Raw genomic sequence first — 12,474 nt, forward strand, 5'->3', positions numbered from 1 at the left:
GAGATTGTGGATAATATATTTAACTTTTATATGATTAGTTATAGAGAGTACTTAATGAAGATAAAGTCATTGTGATCTTTTGGGACTAAAAAAACGATCAATGTGTTGATGCCAGTAAAATGTTAACACCAGCCACACCATATAGAATCACTGAGAATCAAATTCTATACTTTAAAAGTTCTGTATGTTTTTTATCAACAAGGGTAATTTGCAACTTTTGGTTCTACATTAAATCATCTTAATGAGTACCAAGGACTGAGGTCTGTTTTATGTTGTTGTCGTTTGCTTGTTTGTTTTTGGTTGTTGAAAGAGAGAATTTTTATATTAGATACAGCAGTAACATTTTGATAGGTATTTAATTTATTTTCTGTGTGTTACTGAGTATATAACTGTTCACCGTGTGTGTGCAGAGTACAACGAAGTCAGAACAAGGTGTTGTATTTCCTAGTACTGAACTTCTGACCAGTTGGTAAACCACTGTGTATGTCCTGTGAGACAAACTTGAGTCTTCTGGAAAATTAGCAAGTCTCTTAACCTGTAGTCATCTCTCCAGCCCTGACATCATCAGCATTTAACTTGGAACAGTCAAGATAGTGTGCTACAAATGCCATAATTTATCATGTAGAACCAGTTGCTTATGTTAGTCAAGAGGAAGATGTGCAGCATTTTATATTATGCTTACATTTATGTCTACTAAGGGATTTTGTTGTTCTCAGCCAACCACAATCATACAGTTGGTGTATCTGATGTTGGTGCTATGTAATTGTTCTTCTACTATCATGGTTATCACAGCCAGCCCGGCTGGCAACTATGACATTTGGCTAAATCTTCCAGTAGCCACAATATTTACCTGGAGGATTATAAGTGAATGCTAAGTCAATCACATAAATGTTGTGGGAATTCATCCCGCCAATAGACTTGGGCTACCAGTCTTAGGCCGTGGCCTCTTATCTTCGAACATGACTTTTTCTGAGGAAGGAGAGGCAGTCACTCACTGTCATGGGAGGCTGGAGCAGAAGCAATCTTGTGGTTGTTCACATCTCCCTGGGCAGAAAAGCAGGGCATAGCAGCTCGATCCATGGCAGTGTCCACCTACTTCTGAATTCATGAATCTGATTTCTTATTGAATCCTTGTAAGAAAGACTTTTGTAAATTCTTGTATCATCTGGAACCAAACATGAGGTACAACATGTGACTGGAGGTTTCTTGTTCTGCTTACTGGTTCTCACAGCCACTTATGAAACAATCACTTAGAGGTGAATATTAAACAGAACTGTTTGGCCAATGGCTCAGGCATTTTTACTGACTAGCTCTCTCAAACAATTAACACTTTTCTATTAGTCTGTGTATCACCATGTGGTCACAGCTTATAGGTAATGTTCTGGCATCTAACTGCTTTGGCAGCTATATGGTGCCTCTCTGAATACACCTCCTTTCTCTCTGTGACTTTGTGTGAATTTCTTGCCTAGCTATGTTCTCCCTGGCCATTGGTAAAAACAGCTTTATTCATCAACCAACAATAGCAATATATATCTGCAACATATAGAAGGGCTTCCCATATCACATGGGAAAGGAAGAAACATGTCCAGGAACACCTTTTATTCTATAAGAAATCCAGTATTTTATAAACTCCTGCGTGATTTCTGCAATGTACTTCTAGATTTCTTTTCAAGTTAATATTAATATGAGTTTTTTCAATGTTGAGGAATGTGCTGTGATAAACAACTGAAGTTAGGGTTGCTGGTGGAAAAATATCTGTCAGCTTAAATATCTAAATACCAAGCTACTCAATTATAGTCAGGATCCAGCAGATTCACACTATTTAAATATTTGAAAAAAATTAATTTCAATGTCTTTTTTTAAAATAAAAAAAGAACACTCCCATATTTATTTCCAACTTTAACTTCTTAGTATAGCAAACTTCCTCCCTGAAATGTTAATATGTATTTTAGATTCCAGTGAAATTCACCTCTTAAGTTGATGCAGTTTCCCATTCCTATGTGGTCTGTAGAAGAAAGGTAAATAAAGCTGTTGACCTCTCCTGATTTTATAACCAGTTGGCAGCTAATTCAAAAAAACGCAATATGCTGCTGTTCTGAATCCATTCACACCCTTCAAAGTGTCACAATTAATCACACTGCATCTCTATCCTCCAGAGAAGAGAAACCACACTGACTCTATTTCCCTAGTCATGGGGCTCTGTGAAGTCAACAATTCAATCAGCCCTTTGAGAAATGCTTTGAAAATTTTAGGTAGACATGCATGCTGTATTCTTGTCTGGATTTGTCTGGTTCTTACAGTTCCTAATTTGTTCAGAAAATAAATAATATATATTCAAATCTACTTAATCTTAAAATGGGGGAGTAGAGGAGATGGCTCAGTCTTAACTGAGCTTCCCTGATAACTATGAAAACATTTGCTAGATCTCAAGAATCCACTTAAAACGCTGCTTAAAAACTTTAGAATTGAACAACAACAACAACACAATATACTCACTTCTATAGGACACAATGAAGGCTATTTTGAGAGGCAAGTTCTTAACAACTTATATTAGCTAAAGGAGGGATATCATATTAGCAATGTAGTGACACATTGAAAGCTCTTTAACAACAAAAAAAACTATAAAATTAGATGGCAAGAAATAATAAAAGTAAGGGATTAAATCAATAAAACAGGAACAAGCAAACAACAAAAATGCAAAGAATCAATGAAATAAGAAATTGGTTCTTTGAGAAAATCAGTACATTGATAAACATTTATGCAAATCAGTAAAAGGATGGAGAGGAAGTAATACAAATTAATAAAATTACAGATGAAAGGGAGACCACAACAGACACTAAGGGAACCCAGAGAAACAAAATGACATACTTCAAAAATTTCTACTTCACCAGAGTGAAAATAAACTAAAATAATAGAAAAAATTCTTCACATAAGACCTACCAAAGATAAATTAATAAATTTCTTTTTTATTCCTCACAATAGTGATTTTATTAAATTAGCTGCTTTATAAAACATTGCAGATATCATAATTGTTAACAATTTACCAAACTGTAGTTAACTGGTGCTAAGTTTTTCCCTCTCAGCCTAGAAGAACAAGATTTGTTTCTTAGACATGTGAATCAGGTAAATAGAAACAGTTCCCTCCCCCATCTGAAGTCCGCCATCAGTATAAATAGCTGATAAATAACTAGACAGTCAATGCACTGGAGCATCCACCACTTGCATTGTAATAATGGAGAGGTTTGGCTTCTTCAGCTTCAAAGTTAAAGAGTTTGGGCCATTAAACTCTTAAGTATCAAACTAGTATTTTTCAGCCACAGTATCTCCACTCTGAGAAAAGCAGTCTTCTTCACAACATGTTTTTAATGTCCTCGGGTCAGTTTTAAGACAATGCAATTTTAATACTACATGCATCCCACATGCCCTTGCTTGCTGCAAACTGCTTTTCTTGACAAGTTATGAAGTAGTTCAAGGAGGTGTGGTTACATGGCTGTATTACTCAATGTGCTGGTAAATTCTATACATTTTTTTTTTTTTTTTGGTCATGTTGCAACCTTTGTTTCCAATTTAGTGACTACTGCTACAGAATCAGATGCAACAATGACAACATTATTTGGTTTCTTTTGTTTTTAAACTATGATTTAGTAGCAACTGATATTCCCAATGTTAACCCCTTGGCAACAAGATCCAAGTTCCCTCATTTGCTCATTAGCACCTGAGTGTCAAGGGGTTAAATAACAGAGCACAAAAGGAACTGCATTTCTAATTATAGCATTTGGCAGAACTGAAAGGAAAGGAAGTTGTGATCCAGGTGGAAGGGATTGTGGGCAACAGAAAGAAGATGCCAGGAGAAGATAAAATGTCACATGAACTCTTCATAGTCTTGTACATATCCTCTATCATATCCACCATAATCAGCCAGATCCTCTTCAATGGTGGCCTGAATTCCCCCTCTCCTCTTTTTGACTTTGCTTTGCTTTGCTTGCTTCTGTTTTTCACTGCAAAGCATAGTCAATGAATTGGTAATCTTTTTCAAGTCATCGGTTTCCAAAGAAATACAGCATAATATAGTGATATTTCATATTGTATAATTTTATCTTTTAGTACCTTTCCAAACTATGTGAAATCATCTCTTGAAGATGGATTTATAGCATCTATTCCATAACCTGTATTAACACCAAAAGTTTCTTTTGCTAATTGAAGGTCTGATTCTTCCTAAATCTTCTTTAGCTGGAGTTTATCTGCTAATCGCTCTTCAGGTGTTAGCTCTTTAGGTTCTTCAGGTTCTTCTAACCTCTTTCTAATTTCTTCTTGCCTTTTCTTCTGCTGCCGCTCTTTCTCTTTTATCTTTCCTTTTTTTTCTTTTCTGATATTTTTACTTCTTCTGCTTCCTCTTTATTTTCATCATCATCATCACTTCAGTTATCCTCCACATCCTCCTCCTCTTCATTGCCCTCCCAGAGACCTTCCACATCCGGTCCTCCTTAGAGAATGTGTCCACATCTACAGAAAAGAGTGAGTTGCCTTAGTACATGCCTGTTAGCGAGGCTGCCATGGCCAGCACTCGAGACAAATAATTTTCAAAGAAATATAATCCCCTGAGAGATAGAAGCAGTAATTAAAAGTACCTCAACCACAGGAAGCCAAGACCAGATGTATTCTGTTCAGAATGTTACCAGACATTTATAGAAGAATTAATTCAAGTACTACTCAAATTATTCTGCCAAACAGAAAAGAAACATTTCTTAATTCATTTTATGAGGCCATAGTTACCTTGATACCTAAACCACATAGAGACCCAACAAAGAAAGAAAACTGGAGAGCAATCTTCCTATGAGCATAGACTCAAATTTTTCAATAAATACTTAGAATTCAATCCATAAATGTATCAAAAAGAATATCCATCATGATCAAGTAGGCTTCATGCAAGTTATGCAGAGATAGTTCTTGTACACGAATGTAAATAGATCTACTTATCATCCTGCACAAAACTTAACACTGAATGCATCAAGAACTATCTGATAAATTTAATGTTAACCTGAATCTGAATCTGATAGAAGAGAAAGTGTGGAATATTCTTGAACTCATTAGAACATGTAAGCAAGTCACTAATCAACAAGCACAGAGAACATCAATTAATAATTGGGACTTTATGAAAGATAAATGCTCTCTTTGATGAAGGACCCCATTATTCAAACAAAAAAGGCAGCCTACATAATAAAAAGAAAAATCTTTCCTGATACACACGATAGACCGTTAATATCTAAGACATATAAGGAACTAAAAAGATGACCCCATTTCAAGTGGTATACAGAACTAAACAGAAAGTACTCAAATATAAAACACAAATGGCTGAGAAGCACTTAGAAAAACTGTTCAGTATCCTTAGCCAATGTGGAAATGTAAACCAATAGTAGTTTGAGATTTTATCTTACCCCAGAAATGACAGCTCATGCTGGTGAGGAAGTGATGGAAGGGAGAATTTATTCATTATTTATAGGAGTAGAAACTTACACTACCACTATGTGGTAATTTCTCAGGAGCTGGAAATAGACATACAAAAGATCGAGCTACACCACACTTAGAGCTCTATCCAAAGGACTCTTCATTCAGCTACAGAGATACTTTCTTGTCAGGGTTCATTGCTACTCTATTCATAACAGTCAGAAATTGAAAACAGCCTAGATGTCAGTGGATAATAATAAAATTATGTTAAATTTACACAATGAGATATAATTCAGCTATTAATAGAAAGAAATTGTGAAAACCACAAGTAAATTAATGGGGGTTAAAAAAATCATGCTATGTGGTGTGATGCAGACACCCCCACCCCCAAAATGTTTTCTTTTATATGTGTGTTATACTTTAAGCCTTCAATAGATGTGATACAATCCACATAATGACAGTGATTTGGAATAAAGTAGGGAATTAGGGATACAGGAGGATTGGCAAGGAAGGGAAATTAAATATACGTTCAAGGAGAAACAGGGAGGAAGATTAGAGTGAGAAGATTAAATAGGGAGGGGGTTTTGGACTGGGATAATGAGAACATACAGAATCAACCAACACTGAGCACCATTTCAGGGGTCATATGGGAGCCTGTTTTTATAGAAATTATATATATATATATATACATATATATATATATATATATATATAGTGTATGTGTAAGTGTGTGTGTGTGTGTGGAGACAGAGTGTGTGTTATATACAGTATTCACTAAATAACAGGTAAAATAATGTCCTAGCTAGACACATTTTCCACCATGTGAACCACAAGTTCCATGAATGGTTTACCTGTAGCTGAGTCATCAACTAGAAAGGCATGGAAACCCCAAATATATATCAAGCTATTTCCAAGAAACTAATGGTAAGGACCTATTCCTGGAAAAATAAATCGTACATATCTCATTGAACATGTAGAAATCAAGCTGTTTCTAAGTAAAGTTTACACCTGATCTGGTTTGTGCTCATGGTACTGGATAGTACTCTGCCTTCTCCCAGAATAGAAAGGTAACTGCCAACACAGCCTCAAACCCTGTGATTGACAGTAGTGACCTCCCTGTATGATATGCTGGTACAATGATATCACAAACAATGTGAGAGTAACCAACCATTGTCTGACCATTTAAAGGCCCACTATATGAAGTTAAATGCATAGTTGACACTGCTGGTTGGTCCAGTAACCTGAGGATAGATAGGCCAAGTACCTAGGGAAAAACTAAATAGTATTCTGCTGAAGGAACACAGCAATAAAATGATTCCTGTTGACATTCTCATATCTATAGATATACTCAGTGCATTGCTTAGGCATCATGTAAGAAGCTTTCTTTTGGAGAAGATTTAGAACTATTGCCAAAACCCACAACTGGACAGTGTGTAAATAGTGCCAATATTCTGTAATACTTTGCCTAAATGGAATTTCATCAAATCCTCCCTTCGGTGCCCGGGGAGCTATATAGAAGAGGATTTTCAGAGCCAAAGAGGAGGGGTGAAACCAAGGAAATAGGGTCTTCCAGATTTAACAGGGTTACATAGCTCACATAGACTGTGCAGCAAAGACAGGGCCTGCCCACGTTCAAGCTAGACAGCCTCAGCACTGGGAGGGATAAGGGGAGCTGAATTCCCATGCCTGACAAATAAGCTATTGCTAATTGACACCAGTTTATTCTGCAATGGAGTCTCACTGGGTATATAACCCAATCTTAAATGTGGTCTCATGGCCAGCAGTAGATAGCTAACACAAAAATATCTCAACCCTATTTTTTTTCTGGATTTCTTTTGTCCTACTGGTCCTTTCAATGTATGCTGTGGTTTCTGTGTGTGTGTGTGTGTGTGTGTGTGTGTTTCTTCTTTTTAAAATAAATTTTGTTTGTTCCACTTTTGGCTTTGTTTTTTACTTGTTTTCTAAAGTGAAAAATCTTTAAAGGGTGTAGCATTTGGTGGGTGGAGAAATAGGAGGGATCCACAAAGATTTCTGAGAAAGAAAACCAGATTGGAATATATTGTTATATGAAAATTTTGAATAAAAATATTTAAAATTGTTCTATCTACTATGTACAAAAGTTTTCTTAGTTGCACTCATTAAATGGTGAGCTAAATGTGAAGGTATACAGATACCATTAAAGGAATACCAATTTATTATTTTACCTAAGTAGGTAAAACTCAGATTGGTATCTTAAATGAGGAAACACAAAGCTTGCTACTCATATTTTAAGCAAAATTAGTCTCCATGAAGCACACATTCCAGAGAAAGCAATAAACCTATGGCAAACAATTATTCAAGTTTCGAGTCCACAGTAGAGGGTGTTGAGGTGTAGAACTTGTAGCATGAGCATGCCCAAATATCTTACTTGTAGACCCAGTTGCCATGAGCCACCAAGGATTCACAAGTGCTATGCACCATTAATGAGTATGCCTATCAGTCATGTATGAAAGCAACTGATTTCAAACGTTCCTTGTTCCTGAGCATTCACTTATTTGCAGTCTGATGAAGAATTTTTTGGGGGTGGGGGTTCTCAGTTTCAGTAAAAACTATGATTTGCAGAATCAAGAAAATAAACTGAGCATGGTGGTAAGGATTTGCAATCCTAGTTCTGGGTAGGCAGAATTGGAGGGGTTCCAGAGGCTCAGTATCCAGCTTGTCAAATCCGGCTTGAGTCCTAGGCTGTTGAAAAACATAATCTCAAAAGCCACTGTGGACAGAAGCTGAGGAATGACGGATAACATTCAGTTCTTGCTTCCACTTGCACAGAGGCGTATATGAACACACAAGCACCCAGATCCTCCATACAAAGCAATAGTAAGATTGAGAGGCCTCTTAAAATACAAAAGTAAGTGCTTTCAGTATTTTATTAATTTATTTTACATCCCGACCTCACTTTCCGCTCCCTCCTCTTGCCTCCTCTCTGCCCTCTCCCCTATCCACTCCTCCCCTGTTTCTTATCAGAAGGGTTCGGGCCTCCCATAGATGTCAACAAAGCATGGCATATCAAGTTGTCTTTAACACTAAACACCTAGCCTCGTATTAAAGCTGGGGAAGTCAACCAAGTGTGTGGAATAGGGTCTCAAGAGCCAGTGAAGGAGTCAGACACAAGACACAGCCTTTGCCCACGCTGTTATGAGTCCCACAAGATCAAGCTACCATACTGTTGCATGTACGCACAGGGCCTAGGTTACTTTCAGTATTTTAATCACAGACTATAAGTTCTATGAATTGATTAGTGAGTAAACATCAGCGACTCCAACCTAAGAGCTTCAAAGCATGGCCCACGTTGATGCATCACTCTTGAATCACAGCCCTGATCTACACTTGTCAGTCTGGTTCTTCAAACGTCTTATCCCACTTCTCTTAGAGGGTAACCTAAGGAAATGACTGATGTTTAGTGATGATTTTTGACAACTAAAAACTGAAGCGAGACCCCATTTAATGGACTACTTAAGTTTCTTAATGAAAAATTATTCACTTTACTTGGGAAAATGTTCTGATGACTAAATCTCAAATATAATTAAGTTTAGAGGGAAGGAAAATTTTGCAAACACAGATATCTTGTTGAAAATTCACAGAAAAGTCCAGAATGGAATAACCTTGTGCCCATACAGGATTCTATAACCAAAGGTAAAAGTAAAATCAGATGCCATTTCTGAGAAATCTAGGAAATGTAATTTGTTGTTAATCACTTAATAACTTCTATTTTTTTTTCCGTTCTGAAATGGGTCAGGGGTGGGAAGTGAAATGAGAACAGAAACTTTCATGTTCAGCTACAGTGCTTGCACTTAATATGCAATTTAATTTGTGAAGCAAGGAAGCGGTAACCCTTTAGTCTAAGAAACAGCCAGTGGGTCTGGAGTTGTCACTCAGTGCTTAGGAGCCCTTGGTGCTCCTACAGAACATTGGCTTGTCCACTATCACTTGGATGGCCCCTCCTGCTCCTCGGTATCTTATGCCCCTTTTTTCAGACATGGTGGACTGCAGTACACATTTGATGACACACACGCAAACAAATATTAATTTTAAAAAAGCAAATCCTTCAAGAATCTTTTGACTGTTCGATCCGTGAAGAGCGTCTACCTAACTCTTACTAACTGTAGCAAATAGCAGTAAGGTTTTGAAAAATAATCTTGATAAGAATTTTCAGGAAGTTTCCATTTATATTTCATAACTATTTCTGTAGAATGCGCTTCGTGAAATTTGTTTTAATCTAAGATAACTAGATTACTAAGTGGCCTATGAATATACATGCATACATACATACATGAATACGTACATAGTGAGTGTGTGTAGGAGGAAGACCCAAGAAGAATCGACACCAAAGGAATGAAGCAAGAACCTTTTTTTATTATTGTGATGAAACAGCACATGGCCAAGGCATAATAGAAAGCAAGCATTTAATTGAGGACTTGCTTACAGTTTCAGAGGGTTATTCCACGTGGTAATGCAGAGGCATCCGCCTGGCATGCCCCATGCTGGAGCAGTGGCTGACAGATTACATCCTGATGTGCAGGCAGGAGGCAGAGAGGCAGTGTGACTCTGGGCCTGACATGTGCTTTTGAAACCTCAAATCCCAAGCACTGTGACACACCTGCTGAACAAGGCTAAGTTTCTCCAGCAAGGCCACACTTCCTACTCCTTCTTTGATAATCCACCAAATAGAAACAGATTGTCAAATTTATGAGTCCGTTGTGTCCATTTGAATTCAAACCCTCACAGACCTGGCTAGACCTTGATTTCTAAGCAAAGGGTCCCTCAGAAGGAGATTGGATGGCTCTGAACAACAAGCAAGATTTATTTCCTTTTCATTTGAATCATGACCAGACTCATCTGTCACTACAATCTATGAGCAGCTACAAAATTAGTGAGTCTGTCTCAGAAACACAGCCCGCAGAACAGTGCAATTATCTTCGTTGTCCTAGTTAGCATGGGGGCGGGGTCTCACTTCAATCCAATACCTATGGAAATGGACACAAATGTTTATTTAAAGCTATCCAATAGCAGCTCCTTCATGTTTAGAAATAATCTTCACTTGAAAACTGTTTGTATTTCAAATGTAAAGGGTGTATACTAATATTGATAGCTGGTGCTTATTTTATGCTTAATCTGGACACTGTAACTGTAGTGATATGAATCACCTTAATCTTTTCAAAAACCTGATGGAGTAGATCTTCTGCCATGACTTTTCTTTTTCCATAGGTAACTTGAAATCTAATTCCCTTCACCACAAAGTCCGTAAGTCTCCCTTCATTGATAAAGAGGGCTGGTCTTTGTTAGTTTCTTTTTTCATGGGTGGCTAACATTTATTATCGCCCTTATTTATGTATGTGCATATGTGATAAGTGGCATGCCATCATGCACATTGCACATGGAGGTCCTGAAGAGGTTGTTGCTCACTAGTCCCAGATGGGCAGTTTCATGTCCTTGAAGGGATAGAGAAAGTCACATGATTTCAGTCACGTCTCCAGTAACATTCCTCACACCAACATCTCCTGTGCATTTTGGAGTCCACAATGTCTCTGCTCCAGCTCACAGAAACTGATGGTTTCTAGTACCCTCATACTGTTGCCTTTTCTGTGATGGAATGCAACGTGGATGAATGGACACATAGCCTTGTCTTGCTTTGATGTTCATGTTGAACCATGCTGTTGCAAATACCTATGGATTTATTAAAATGCTGTCCCTTTAATACCCGATTAATACCATGTCATCTACTTATTTCAGATTGTGTCCATTTGAAAGTTTATTTTTAGTCCTTTCCCAATTTTAACAAAATGTATAGAATCTTTAAATGTATAGAAAAATCCCCCAGACATATAAAAATTAAATGAAATTTAAAAGCCAATTATGAGTAGATCTGATGAGTCCTCTTTGTTAGAATCTCACACACTAGAAATAATTGGTTTTTCGCTTTTGCTGTCTCTTGTTGTATACTCATTTATGAAAGATTCTTAAGGAAATTTACAGTATTTTAGCCTACTTACTTATTGATTTAATTTGAAATTGCCCTCCTCTCCTTGTACTTGTTCTTAACTATCTATTTCATGCTGTTCTTTCTCAATGAGTTATTAAATATATGCAGTATTCCTCCAGAAAATGAATGAGAGTGATTAGTTTTGATATTAAATATGTATTCCTCTCTAGTCTGTGGTCTGTATTTTGCGTAAGGTTGTGTTTTAAAAAGAGCAGAAGAAAACAACAGACATATTTACAGTTTAGAGTTCAGTAAATTAGCCAAGACCATGTTGGAGTTGAGTTCACCTGCTAGGAAGTTTCAGCCGAGTCCTCCAACACTTCAGCACCTCTTGTGAGGGTAATGTACTATTCAGACAAAGCGGTTTTTCTCTCCACTGTCTTTTTTGTTTATCTGAAGTGACACTTTCTCAGTTCACTTCTCATTTAGGGGTCAAGGAAGTGTATGTAAATGGATGACGGGTGGCAAATGTCTTGAGAAAATTAAAGCTTTTGGCTCACTGAAAAACTGTTTTCCCTACTGGTGTTATCCTGAACACAATTTGCTTTCCTCTCTATACTCAAGCTTTTTATCTCAAGGTAAAATAGATTTTGGAATCATAGTATCTTTCTGCTTATCTCCATTACTAAATTCCAAGTCAACCAATTAACTAATATAAAGTAAGAGAGGTCTTATTATTATGCTGTTTTGTTAGTGAGTGGAGAAAATCATGAGTACTTAAGGCTTATGACTATTGCTCTGAGCGATAATCCCTCACATAATGCCTTATGGGTTAAGGATGATGGAGTCATTACAAGGCACTCCGAGAACTACTGAGAAGACAGCTTTACAGTAATTAGTATAACTATATGGTCTTTATGTGCACCTGTATAGTCAGCATGACAAGCAATTTACTAGCACTAATTTAATTTTCAGCAAGATCTCACATAGTGTGTTTTATGATATTCTCATAATATAATATTATCCCTAAGTTACGGATGGAAATGCCTGTGTTCTCCTCTCAAATGAAA

At 37.0% G+C, this 12,474-nt stretch overlaps 1 pseudogene; it reads right to left on the reverse strand.

Annotated features, from left to right (window-relative positions):
* Positions 1-3,862: 3,862 nt before the first annotated feature.
* LOC127235823 (eukaryotic translation initiation factor 3 subunit J-like) lies at positions 3,863-11,124 on the reverse strand (annotated as a pseudogene).
* Between the last annotated feature and the right edge of the window lie 1,350 nt (positions 11,125-12,474).

The sequence above is a fragment of the Phodopus roborovskii genome, unplaced genomic scaffold (genome assembly GCF_943737965.1).
Source record: "Phodopus roborovskii unplaced genomic scaffold, PHOROB, whole genome shotgun sequence".
In the NCBI taxonomy this organism is placed as follows: Eukaryota; Metazoa; Chordata; class Mammalia; order Rodentia; family Cricetidae; genus Phodopus; species Phodopus roborovskii.